The sequence below is a fragment of the Copidosoma floridanum genome, unplaced genomic scaffold (genome assembly GCF_036245765.1).
Source record: "Copidosoma floridanum isolate Cflo_tuat_1 unplaced genomic scaffold, Cflo_Japanese_pri ptg000019l, whole genome shotgun sequence".
In the NCBI taxonomy this organism is placed as follows: Eukaryota; Metazoa; Arthropoda; class Insecta; order Hymenoptera; family Encyrtidae; genus Copidosoma; species Copidosoma floridanum.
Window position 1 is genome coordinate 10,732,991 of NW_028321896.1, and position 14,571 is coordinate 10,747,561.

Here is a 14,571-nt window from a genome sequence, read left to right on the forward strand (position 1 = left end):
ATCGGTCCGAAAGAGGAGAGGCTTTTTGGACTTAAGCGCATGGGTTTCCCCGTCGCACGCGCTGTACAAGAGACCACCGCACTTCCTGATGGACTACGAATGCGTGGCTCTCTTTTTGCGACAAAAGTGCCTTTTTTTTATTTTATCTTTGGATATTACATATTTTTTGTTATTATTATCTCGACTTGACCCAAAAAGGGCGTAAATACCTATACGTAGCACTCGATTGCGTAGAGTGCAGCGTCCGAAAAGGGCTTTTTAAGTAGAAACAGTCAATTACGGTAAGGCGCTCGCGTGCGAGCAATTGGCGCGCATTTCCAATTTTATCACGAGCCACGAATATCCCCGTATTTCAGCCCCCCCCCCAACCTTTCCGATCGTCGAAGCGTAAGTAGGTACATGTTACTTACATAAACGCACGGGCTGATCTTAAGTGGCTGTACTTACGCAACGCGCAGCAGAAGATATACATCGGGCACGCAGACACTCTCCGAGTTATTCCGGGAAACGAGAGATAAGTTCATCTTCTCTCCATCCCTTTCTTACAGTCATCTTTCGCTGTTGTTTCTCTTCTTCTTCCCCCCTCAATATGGTACGGGTGCGACAATAATTGGTAACACGCGTAAAGGCCAACTTTCGCCGTAGTTGGGAATTCGAGGGAAAAAATGCCATTGAATTTTATTGTACTTACAACAACGCGAGATTCCGCGAAACTCATTTATTCTTTTTTTACACACGTGTGACTATACCAAACAGCTGGCAGTAATTAGCCGTGAGTAAAATCGACCAGACCGAGGATTGACCGATTTTTCACCAGACGCAATTATAAAAATCTATTAATCCAAAGCTTCGTACATCTCCAAAGTGGTTCTTGGCTTGGAAGACACACACGGAAGCGAATATTTGACTGGCCACTATGAGCTAACTTTTTTCTCCCCCTTTCATAACTTACGAGCGTAAATCAACGGGCAAGGGAGAGAATTTTCCGGCACTCTTTGCTGCTTCGATCAGAGCCCGTGTGTAGCATCATCATCACGTGGGAAAAATGCGCGGCATCTCTGCCTCTACCACACCACGTAATAGGCCACGCTGAAGTTACGCGCGTACACTTGTAAATAACGTTGTAAATGGTGCCCAGCGCGCGCACGAGGGGTTGCGCAATCGCGGTAATTTAACGAGCGCGGCGGCAGTAGGTTTTTGATTTTTGCGAAATTAATTTTCTCTCGTTACTTTCCTTCTTTTGTTTTTTTGTTTTTTCTTTTCTTTCCACGCGGTGTCTTTGCAAAAACGGTAGTTTCCAATCTAAATTGGTAATTGGAGAGTGTATCGAAGCGTTCCGTCTCGAGAGTAGGAAATAATTGTGCTTCGAGTTACCGCGAGCTGCGAAATGACGATTTTCGCCCGCAGCGACACGTGTAATAAATATCGCGTACGCGAGTGAAAGGAAATGAAAAAAACAACAACAACCAGCTCGTATCGGAAATACACGCGTTATCCGAGTGGCTGATTTGTTTTTTTCTTCCCAAGGGTGCTACTTTGGCTTTGCGAGCCGTAAACGAGATACCGATTTAAAAAAAAAAAAAAAAAAAAATCGGATGATTGATATTTAATTGAAGTGTTTATCATCGAGAAACCGGTTGCGTTTACAAACCTTACATTTTTTTTACGCAATCGGCTTTTACGAGGTGAAAATATTCGTTCCCCTCGTGTTACCCGTTACATGACGTAATGAACGCACATTTGGCCGATAGTATGCGTACGCGCGCGTTGATGAAATTGTTTGGCGCAACAAGAACAAGTACACCGATATAATGTTTCGGAAGGGGGGGAGGGAAAGGGGGCAACAAGCGCACTCGCGAGGGATTTTTCAAGCCATCGACGTACGATTATCAAGAGCCGGAACGAGGACACACGACGAAAGTCTCTCCTCCCTCGTTTCGCGAAATTGCGGTGGCCGGCCACTGCACGCGACGCACGCAAATCCCTCGGCAGCGCGAAGAAGGAGATAAGTATCGCCCGACAGCCTGCATTAATTTACATTGTAGCCCATACACACGCGCGGCGTGGCTGCTGTCATCGAGAAAGTGCCGAGCCGTTGTTTGGAGGGAGGACGAAAAATAGGCAAACCGGAAGAGGCGGTAAGTAGAGTGGAAATAACCGGAGACAAATAGATATATACCTACGTTACAAACCGGTCTCTCTCTCAAAACCGGTAGCGCGTGTACGAAGCTGAACTCCGGAGGTAGGTTGGCTTTCGTGTGTACAATAGAGGAGGGAAGGACAAAAGGCAGAGCTACTTATGCTGATGCGTATGGTAGCGAGATGTAAGCGCATTTGCCACCGACACTCGGGAGATGCGTCGATGAGATTCATCTTCTCTCCAGAGCGTGGAACATTTGTTTCAAAGTAAATGGAAGCTCTACGCCCTTTAATTTTTTTGCTTGAAAATTTGCATGTTTACATACGTCTCTAGCCGAAAGGAGATAGTGCGTAACTTGCAAAAATAACTTGCAGATATGAGCGCTTGGCTGGAGACGAAAAAGTCCCAAGATTGAGCGTAAAAGATACCGGTCAGTAATTAGCGAACAAAACAAATAAATCTGGTCGTCCCCACCGGATGTGTTATCACGGTTCCTTTCTACGTATGGTTTCTCTCACCGATAACCGTACATATTTGCAATGGGCAGCAATCGCGGTCAGTTTTTATTTATACATCTTTCTAACTCTATCGGACTAACGTTCCACGTCTCACGTGCACTTGGTTAGTTATACAGATAAAAAGAGAGAGAGAGAGAGTACTCTCGATTTTCAAGAATTAGATTGAAAAAAGTCGAGCGCGTGCACGTGTAGCAACATTACAACAATGAACGTCGCGATAAATTATATTGGCCGGCTGTACACGCGCTCTGCTCCCGATAATCAAGCGTTTCAACTTGTGCGGCTCTTGTACTTGTTATGGGTGTGTCCGAGAGAGGAGACCCCCTTACACGTGGCGTATACGTTGTATACCTACACACGTATACCGTGGGCATATTTATATTGTTATTATGTGGCACAAGGTTCGTGCTCTCTTTTGCGATTATTATGCTCCTATATGTTGCAACCTTGGACGGACCAGCGAACTTTGGTGTATACCTATTCACTTGTGTGGCTCTGAGCACTTTGTCGAACGTCAGCGGCACCGTAATGTGCATCGTCGTTTACTCGAGCGCAAAAAAAATTCACTACCCCACTCTTTTTTTTACAGTTCATTAATTATCGTTGAGAAAAAAAAAACAGAGGGCACTTGCGTAAAAACGAATGGAGCTCGATCCTCGAATCGGTGCAACGAGCGCGTGTACCGATACTACATATATATACCTGTATAGTCTAAGGCGCGGAATGAACAACTGTACCGCCTCGGATCGTTTTTTCTCGATAATCCGCGCAAAACTCGCACGCGAGATTTCATACGCGTACATATTTGTACGCTCTGCGGTGTGCGAAAATGAGTGGTTTTTCTCTTTCTTTGGGCAGATTAATCGGCCGTATACAGCACGAATCGGGAGGCACTTTACGTGTAAGTATATATTTCATTAGCGATAGCGATCGCGGTTGTATAATGACGTTTCGGGGGGCCTCGGAAAAGCGGATACACGCCTTTATCCTTTATTTTTTTTCCCTCCCCCTCCCAAAGCCAAGCGAGATCGAGAGTACCATTGCGACGCGTAAAAACACGAATTGCGTTTTCTCTCCGTCGGTGAACGCGAGGGGTATTTCGGGAGATACCTATACACGCCGAAGCTAATCATCGAAAGCGCGCCGTTGCGAAATTAAAGGTGTACAGATCGGGGCAATAATTGGAGAAATAAATCATTCGCGGTCTATTTTATGTGTTACGTGTACACGCGCGGAGTAGATAGTGCACGAGGAGGCCCCCTTGGCAACAATGGCTCGACGTTGCGGGGAATTTCGAAGCGAGAACCAAACCGATTTTCCTCGAGTACAAGTAGCAGCATCGAGAAAACAATCGAGGTGTTTTCGTTCGCACCCAAAGTGACCTCCGGCCGTCTCCAAGAGAGCCGATTCCACCGTCAACAGCTCCTCCCCAACCCACCTCCATGAAAGGAATCGACGCGAACGACAACTTGAATAATCCTCCACAGACATTTACGTGTGTTTTCTCTCTCTTTTCGCTGCTGCTCGACCACACGCGCGTGCACGTAGGAGATGACACAGAAAGAGAGAGAACCGCAGGACGTTGCACTTCCGGTCCGTGGCTTAACCTCATTAACCAGCTAATTAGCCAAGCCCACGTTCGTTCCTCTCCGGCCTCTTTCCGCGCTGCTCCTTCCTCTCTCTCTCTCTCTCTCCATCGCTAATCGCACGTAAACGTTGTCTGGGCGAGAGATGCCATAGTGTAGTTCTCGAGATTTAAGTTTTTTTTTTTTTTTTTTTTCCGTAGTTCCAGCGACAGAGAGTAAGATGGCTCGTATACAACAGATCGGGGATTTGACGAATTTAACAAACATAAGAAAATAAAGAGGGGCGTCAAAGTGGGTCAGTTGGTGAAAAACGTCAAATTTATCGCTCGCGCTTTACCGTACGCGGGTCGTTGCTTGTACCTACGTGTTATATATACATGCCCTGATTGTTGTACGAAAAATGTCGATCGCGCTGTAACGGTACCACTGCTTCCTCTCCCGAGGTACATATCATATGTATACACACCCACAAATGTTTGTGCATTAGATTATACGCGGCGATAAATTTTACCTCTTCTGGGGGTGCAATGCCATACGGGGGATACGTTATAACGGCGGGCGTATCCCTCTATTGGTTCTCGTTTCGTGCTCTGAAGATGCTGTACACGATGTTTCATGCGGTTTATCATAGAATGCGCAGCCTCTTGTTGCATTTTTTTTTTTTTTTTTTTTTTTTTTGTTTCCTCAACGCATAGCGGTCGATAAATCATCGCACCGACGCTCATGTTATTGTATGCTCGACTTTTGAAGATGTAATAATCAAATACCATATTATATATATGCATATACGCAGATGCCTGTAATATTGCAGCTTTTTTTACCTCAAACTTAATCGAATGGCGAAAAAGAGAGAGCTAGAATTTTCGTCAAATGCCTGTACTGCCCGACAGTTATATGTGTATGCTATCGTTGTGGAAGAAGGAAAACGTTATACCAATAAAAAATCAAACACGAGGAGAACAAAAACATAGGTACGTGTGACTTTGATAAACGTAAATATCATTGAGGGAAAAAATTTGAATAAATCGATACAATATGCGGGCCAGTGCAACCCAATGATTTCAAGCTCCGATTTTCGTTGGCCTGTGCGTATAAGTGTCGTGATTGAAATGGACCCAAATATAATAATAATAGCTTGTGTAAGAGCCACACGGTCGTATTGGTGTACATGCGATTTGCGACATAATAATAAACATAGTGAGGTTTTTCTTTGGGTTTTCGCAGCAATGCGACTTGATTGTCAATTTGGCATTGGGCGCCAATGGGATCAAAACTTGGGACCGTCTTCTCGCGGACAGAAGTGCCTCCTACCTTGAAAGTGCGGAACGAGATTGGGACGTTTCAAAAAAGAGTTCCAATGAGTAGTTATCACTAAAACGCGCAGTGATAAGAGAACTTGAGGTTTCGCTCGTTTTGACGATGACTCTTTTTTCCTTCGACCGGTTGAATGAGCAATCACGATGAATGCAAAATCAGAGTTCGCGAGTATTTCACGTATAGTTTTTATTTTGCGCAAAAAAAAAGTTCTCGGTTGATTATCAAGCATTCACCTGTTGTACCACTGCTCTTCAGAATGTACTTTGGAAGCAGAATGGATAATCAATTTTAGTGCGAAAAAAGTTGTTTGCTTCGGTCCATCTTGCGCAGCCAAACAAAATTCTTTATTAATGACTCCAGCGAAAAGACCATCAACTGACGACATAATATATTCGATCTCCTCGGTACCATTTTTGTCTACCACGCGTACACGAGCGTATAAACAAAGAGAGCAACATAAATGAATAGACGAGAAATCTCAGCCAAAGTGTCAAAGGTCGTGTACACCAACTCTGAAATTTTCTTTCGATGCGTATGTGAAAAAAAAGCCTAAGCGATAGTGCGCACAGTAACAAGTGGAGGGAGCTGACTGCAAGTCTTATTATTTGCTCGCTCTATACCCGTCAGCTGACCTCGACTATGTGATTGTGTAATAGGCACGCGTTCTCTCGGCACATGCATACGGTTTTCACGGTAGATTCATCGGGCAGTGGAGCATATTACTTACTGCTTGGGTATTTTTTTTTTCTTTTTACAAAACAACGAGTGTTTGCATTACAGAAATTACATCTATATCGGAGGCTAAGGACATCATAGGTGATGTAAATGAAAAGAAGATTATACGGTGACACGTATAATCGCGGGAGAAATTCCATATTCTATTCGATAAAACGATAAAAGAAGATACACCAAAGTATTTAAGGATAACGGTGTGGACAACAACACTCTCACTGCCACGTGTGATGGACGCGCGTATTTGCCCGAAATGGGCAAAATGACGCGCCAATTAATCGAAAGTTCAGCCACAGCTGGGGCTTGTAACTCGTGAAACGAAGAGTTGACGGAAACTGTGGTGTATACATATTACACGGAAGAGGAAGATACCATGTGGTGCGTTTTGATGAGTATATATATATAGGGAGGTATACGTAAAAAAATTCTGCGGTGCTCAGTCTCGGTTTACCGCACTTTTGGAGGAGAAAAGAGACACGTATGTATAGATTCGACCATTCAATTGAGCTCTAGATTTACTGCGACGCAAAGCTGGAAAAATTGCGGTCACTCCGAATCACGAGGGGGTATAAGGCTGCACGCTGTCGTTGCGTAAGCGTATATCCCTTACACTCGTTGTTGGTTTATACCTTGTACTCTAGTGAGCTGTAACTAATTGCGATATTTCCGTAAATTAGAAGGAAAAAATAAAAAAAATAAAACCAAGAAAGAGCTCGTGTAGCTATATGGCCGCTGGTACAATTAAATGAATATTGTAATCAAGTCACGTTGCGTAAGACACAGCTGTCGGGCTCCATCAATCACGTAACGCAACTTTGCTCGTGATCCCAAGTTTAGTACCCACACGCATCGTATACTTACTTGGGCAACGCCACAGGGCGCTACACTTGTTATTGTTTTACCACCATACGGAGCTTACGCGAAGCATCGATTTGGTAAGCTGTACTGACAATATCGATCGATCGCTCTCGAAAGTTGGTATCGTGTAAAGCTTTCGGTCAGTTTCGCAGGTCTACACAACTAACTCGTAACTAGCTGATTTGAGGCTAATATTATCGAGTCTTCGAGGGATAATAATGAGACCTCGATCCGGCGTTTTTCCAGACTTGCGACACTTTAATGATCCTTACTCGACGCGCAATATATTGAGTATTGGTAAACTTTTGCGCGTGGAGCCCCAGCGGCAGCAAATGCAATTTATCGTGCGATATAGCAATGACCTTTTACCCATTGTTAGCAGCAGCTCATTATACGATATCTGTACGAAATGGACAATAAGTCGATCCGATAGGTGTACATTCAACGAACGGAATCTCCCGCCAGAGCTACTGTTCAAGTATATTTTGTGCATCTATATGTATATAGGTACGTGTTAAGTAACGTACGGTGTATTTTGCGTACCACAATATTATATACTCGTAGTCTCGGAGGGGGGAGGAGATCAACGAAGACGGAGGAAGAGAAGTTCATAAATCAAGCGCGTCATTTCGAGGATAACCCAAAGAGCGCTCCTTTGTATACCGTTGCGTCACGTAAGTTCACAAGTACACGCGTACATTCCGTTGCTGGCCTCGGTATACTGGCGTATGTACACATATAGGTACACTCGGTCAAGGTGTTGCGGTCGAAAGCACCACCGAGGTATGTACACATATTTATATACGCAAGCCGAAATAACGAGGAAGTCGAGAGAGCGTATATATTATGTTCCCCCGTGAGAATATATTCAAATGAGGCACAGGTATATATATATATATGCGAGCAGCTCGCTAGAGCTATAGAGCTCCCGCACGGACGGGACTTTAAATTGCCGTGTACGAGCTCCGCTATAAGATGACCGGCGTTTAAGTGCCGAATTTGGTATAGGACGGCTAAAGTGTGTACCCTCGCCACGAGGGAAAAATTTCATTTCGTTTTTCTTTCGTTAATTTAATCTCTGGAATCATCGTCGATAAAAAGGAGGAGGGGAAAAAAGCAACTACTCATACTCCTGTGTCCAAAGGATTTTCAACGCCAAAAGGCGGAGTTGATGCACTACTCCCGGTATACACCTTGACCGTCGTCATCCCGAGCAATGCGTCGCGTCACGCTCGGAGATAAAAAGCAAACAGCACATACCGAAGTAGGTGTACGATTAAAAATGAAGAAAAACAAGCAAATGGAAGCCATGGAGATTCGGAACAAAGGAGGGCGCCCGAAAAAGAGGCAGATGCTCCTTCCTTCTCTCCCTCTCGTTTTTATTTTAGCTCCCGTTTTTCGCTCGAGATAAAGCACAAGAGATGCACGTACCTGCCGCTCTCCCCAAAGGGACCACCCCCAAGATGGGACCCTTCCCTCGTGCACGAGGCGTTTCTCTCCCACCCCCTTCTTTATGTACCGTGTACGAAGAGGCGCATTGACGTGCGCACCAGACGATAACATCTCCAGACGCAAAGAGAGAGAGAGAGAGCGAGGTGTGCTCTCGTTCTTCTCTTCCGTGGCTTTCGCACGCTTGTTCGTTCCTTCCTTCGCGGAGCGTTTACGTCCCCCTCTTTCTTTCTTCGAGACGTCGTCGACTTTTTGCTACGCGCATGTAGGGTAAGACCACTCGAGGAAAATAATGTATAGGCGCATGCACACACGAGCGCACTCGTCTCCCGACGTCGATTCAAGCTATTTAACGAGAGTCGGGGCAGACCTACTTTCAGCGAGGAGTTATGGGCTTGCTGTTTGGAAAAAAAAAAAAAAAAAAAAAAAAAATATATCCCCTTATACGTGTGCTCGCGAGCAATGAAACAAGGCATTATTCGTCCTTGGAAATTTTTCGCTACATATCAATATATTATCTTCTGCATGGACAAAGGTGGTTTGCGTGGGATTTGGAAATCGATCACTATCGCCGATCATTCCCACCGATTTTCCCGGTTAGCTCGGCGATCGCCCCGCTGCGATGTACACTCTCCGTATACTACACCCTTTGTCCGCCGCTGCTCTCCCTCTTCGTGTGCCTCGGCTCTATAAATATATCTCACCACCTTGATCGCTCTCTCTTTCTCTCCCCCTCGGCCAACCTTCTTTTCGTCTCAACGTACTCGGGCTCTCTTCCTCTTTCGCCAAGAGTATATATATATAGGTATGTTTTGTATGGAGGCGCGTGCATACCTGTACGTGTACAAAAGAGCTTTCATATGCTCTTTTCGTCGGCGAAGAGACGACCTTGAAGGCCAGTCACCTTAGCTCCCAGAGCAGAAATACAGAGAGGGAGATTCCCCCCTTATGTATATATATCTGCCATGACGATCTTGACCTTGAGCAGCGGCAGGCTCTCTTTTATTCCCATATGTTATATGTTACCGATTCCGTGTGCGCACCACCACGCGTGCAGGAGCGAGCTGGAATTCGCACAGCGTTGGACAGCGTTGACGGCTCATTATTAAAGAGAAGCCGAGGACTCTCCGATACTTGGGCGCGGGTTGACGATCGGAGGATTCATACAAAGTGTTACACGCGCGAAGGAATGACTAGATTAGTCGCCGATCGGGTGATGGACATTGAGTTTGCTATTGAATCCTGTCGTGAAACCTCTCTTTGTTGCTATAGATGAGTGGTGATGGAATTGTGACTTTTATACTCGTGTTTGTTTTTGTTTTTAGATTGGCTACTTTTAAGAAGAGGCGCGATCAAGCCAACGCTCACTCCTGGAGTCAGTGTGAAAAACTTCCCGAGTCTTGTGAAAACATCATCAATCGTTTTGAGGAGTCCCACAGTGAATCCAGAATTTTCACCGATACATCTATGGGTAAAAACCACGCGAGTATGACTCATTCTATCACAAATACTTTGAGATATATTAAAAAAAAAAAGGCAAAAGAAAACCTGAAAAAATTGCAGGAATAACGATTGAACGACGAAGCGAGCAAAACAAAAGCTCAAACTCCGGCTCTCGCCGATTTCATTATACGACTTATGCCCAGAGGAAAAGCTAGACGGGCAGCATTGTCTCCTCGAAACTCCGGCAATCACTCAGAGAGTTGCAAAAAATCTTTCTCTCTGCCCACTGTACAGGAACTCATGTGATGTATATATATATATTCGCAGTTACCGCGGCGACAACAGCAGCCACAGCAGCAATCCAAAAACGGCAAGGCTGATCTCTGAGCTACCAGATCAGCTCTTAGCGAAAGTGACGGCGAAATAACTTTTCCGTATAGGACTCGCAGGAATGCGGACTCGCTCCCAATGAAAGCGACTCCGGTGAAGTTCAAGGTGCAGTATATACATGCACGACCATACGATGACGACGACGTATACGTGTACGAACGTAAATGGACTCGGACTTTCGTTCTACGAAGCGATGATAATATTCAGCAAGAAAGCCAAAGTCGCGGAGCGAATTTTAATTGCCCCTGTCGATCCTCGTACTCGTAGGTATTATTCACTGCTCGTCGGATTAACGAGGAGATCGACGGGGAGAAGAACGAGCGAGAGCTGGCCGGTCGTTTAGAAATAGAAAGTGCGCTCGTAACCCTTTGCTTGTACGTGTATGCACCCGCGGTAATCGTCAGTCCGGTGTGGTGGTGGTGCATAGTTGCTAATCTCGGATAATTCGCCGCTGCGTTTCTTTTTTCACTTCCTACGCGCTCATTAGGTACACCACTCGTAGCATGAGGATCGAAAGCGAGTGTAATGAAGTTTTTCACGTGGGCCGAGTCACTATTTTTAATTTCGAGCCACAAGTTTTGTAAGTTTCCTTCGTCAATGGGTATACGGAAGAAGCCATACTATGGATTCTGTACCGATTGTGTCCAATTTACCCCATGTAAATTCGTCACTACTGTACGAATTCGTTATCCACATTGCTCAAGAATGGCTCTGCTGGTCAGCGATCGTCATCATGCCCAGAAGTAGGTGATGTACACGGTATGAACTGCGAAGCGATCAAATCACCGTTTCTCACGATTCATCTCCGATGGGATTCTTACCGGTGATGAGATGCGGAGGCTGCCGCAGCGTTGGAAAGTCCTCGTTTCCCCGTAGCCGAGTTTTCGCTAATTGAAACACATGTCCGTGGGTACGAGTGATTAGATGGATCGTTGCAAGAAGGGAGAGCAAACAACGTGCGCTCGCCCACACACATGTACGTATATATATAATGTTGTGCACCACGTATATACAGGGCGGAATGTCAAAACCGTTATCTCCCTCGAAAGTGCATAAGTACATAGAGTCGCAAGTGGAGAAGGAGCGCGGCCAGAGGAGCTCACTCCTTTTCACTCTGCGCGGTAGCACATGTCAATTTATTTAATCGCGCGTGTGTGTATATATACATGCCGTGTGTACGCGCGAGATAAGATTCGCCTTTGAATTGGCTATATACTGCTCCTACCGGTATTTCGCACTCCAACCTTTTTTTTTTCCTTTTTCTCTTGATCTCCGACGAGATTGGCACGTTTATTTGTCCACTGCGGGATGTATACGATACGGGAAATCGAAACGACCGCGAATGGTTTGTTTGTTTGTAGCTCGATACTTGTTACATGTACATTATGGTATACGAGTTAATTTAGAGGCATATACCGACCGACACGTTTGCAAACATTTGTCACGACCACTTGGCTGGAGTTGTTCACTTTGCTTTGGGCATCCCTCGATTTTTCTACTTTGGTTACACAACTGAACCGCACCATGTACATACATACAGTTGAATCGTACGTACTCCCATAACTTTGGCTTTAAAACCCAAGTTATCGTTGCATAAATGGTATAAAAGTATGCAGGACTTTCGATGATCGTCTCGATGAAAAACGAGGTAGGAGGTAAGTGTATAAAACACGAGATTTCCACGGTATTACGAATGTAATATAATCGAGGGACAGGGGAGCGTGAAATTCGAGAAGTACTTTATTAGCAATGAACGAGAATTTCGCGGTAAAAAGGCGTGGTTTGTATCATTGTATACCCTCATACCCCGGAAGCAGGACACGAAAAAAAAAAACCAAAAGAAAGGGAGATTATGTGCCACAAATTCAGCGATTATGCAAATATATGTCGAGCCAACGCGACTTTTATTGCACGCTCCATCAGCCGAGCTCGGGGTGTATTGCAAGTATACGTATAAATATATGTATATATATATGGGTATGCGTTCATACGGAAGCGCAAAAAGTGCGTCCGCTCAGATTTCGCAGGAGGAGGAGTAGGGGCGGGAAAGGGCCCGCACGCGGACAACGACCAAAGGAGTTTGCGATCATCGACGAAGCACTTCAAGTGGGCGCTGCATTTATAATGCAGGATATGTAAAGCCTTTGTCTTCGACTCTACGCATATACACTCTGATATTACGCTCGTATAAATTGGCGGCACGGGTAATAAAACGTACATATGTGTGAAAAGTTGAATTGACTGGGCAATAACAAATCGTAAAAAAAAAAAATACGCTGTAGTATCACCTGTATGATACACCCGCATGGGCTAATCAACAATAAAACGTTTCAGCTCGAGAATCAGCACGTTGTAAATTACGCAACTTTCAATCTCGTTGGAAGATAACGTCGGCAATGGTTTGGACTAGCTGGAGCAAGGTCCTTTTGTACAGCCGAATAAACAAATTTACAGCCCAATTCAACGACTATGCTCGATCTGGATGGCAAACGATCAAAGTCATCGACTATCGTTATTCCATTGGAGGGATGCATAGGTTATTTCTTTCCACCTCTCCCTGGGTAAAAAAGTGGCGCGAGCGCAGCTGCGGGCACTCGATAAGTATATATGTTTCATATTCCCCAAGGTGGACTCCTTTGGAGCTGTATATCATCCAAAGAACAAGGGGAGGGGGGGGGAGGAGAGAGGCGGGATAACGCAAAAAGGAAACGGTTGAGCTGCCACGAATGCGCGCAAGAAAATAATAGCCGATGGCTGTGGTAGTTAGTTTCTTCCCTCCACTACCTTCTCCATTCCCCTCGTACGTGGGACACGTGACTATTGAATTTTGGCTCGTGCAAACTTGATCCAGTATTTTTTATATAAGTATACTTATAGGTATACCTTTATATCGGACTGCAGGTGCACACTTTGGTACACGTTTACATGTAATGCCAATTTACATCTTAATGTATATAGCAATAATATATATATACATAGAGTAGATGATCCGTCAAGTATATAGTGCATCACTTGCATATTCAAGCGTAATCGCCGCTGTTGTTCCTCGCAATTACCCAATGCATTCAATTATTCCACGACGCAACAGTGTGCACCTTGACTCTCTGCTCCGTATAGGTACAATTACATGGTAGTGGGTACTTGCTGGGCACCGCCAAATGAAATCGAATTGAAGTGGTAGGTAATGTGGAACAAAGCATTTGACATTCTTCACTCAATGACGTTTTGATCGCGTGGTATATATATATATAGCTTCAATGCCAGTGCTCTGCAGTTGCATGTACCTACGCTATCCGGTGTTTATGCGGGACGAGTGTATAGTTGTCATTGTTAACGCAGTTGAACGCATCGCGCGCAAACGAGGTTTACAATTACGATGTATTAAAAAAAAAAAAAAGCGATCAGAACCTGTGATGGCAAGGCACGTTTTTGACGCCCGTACACAACTAAGTATACGAAAGGTATAAACGGCGCTTTGATCTCCGCGCGAAAGGTGTCGGAGCGATGGCTCGTCAAGATTGACTCGCGAAATCGTGCTTCTTTCGGCTTTTTCGGGAAGATCCAACTGCTATTTGCTTGGAAAAGGATTTTCCTCGGGTTACGGTTACCATCGCGAAATTTCAACGGATAGAGTCTGATTTACATGGAGCAAACTTACGAGTTACCGCCAAAGAACCCAACCACCATGGCCAGATTGAGATTTTTATTTACCTGAAACACAAAAATAAGGCGCATCGTTAGAAATCGGCGAGAATCGCATACGTAATAAATATTTGGAAAAACATGAATTTTTCGAATGTAACTAAGCGTCTTCAGCTCGAGTCAAATGTAAAACAGGCCATTAACAATGTACGAAAAAAAAAAAAAAAAAGAAATTCTATAAGGAATGCAGACCACTTGGGAGATCGATCGGATTACCGCCGACGCGTTGCCGTCCCAAGAGAGATGCCGATACCGCGATAGGCAAATCGGTGAATCGGCAACTCCGACCTTCCAGCTTCTCCGCCGATTTCTTTCTGCATCACAATGGCGTGCGCCACTTAAAACACGCGGCCTCTTTCTCTCTCTCTTTTCAGTACGGACAACGAGAGAAAAGAGGCTCGATTTTTTTTTCCCCTCAAATAGTAGTAGGGGGTTA

At 44.9% G+C, this 14,571-nt stretch overlaps 1 protein-coding gene across 4 annotated transcripts in view; it reads right to left on the reverse strand.

The window, feature by feature from the left end:
• ssh (Protein phosphatase Slingshot) overlaps window positions 1-14,571 on the reverse strand; it is a 151,940-nt gene that overhangs the window by 43,434 nt on the left and 93,935 nt on the right. The window lies entirely within an intron of this gene.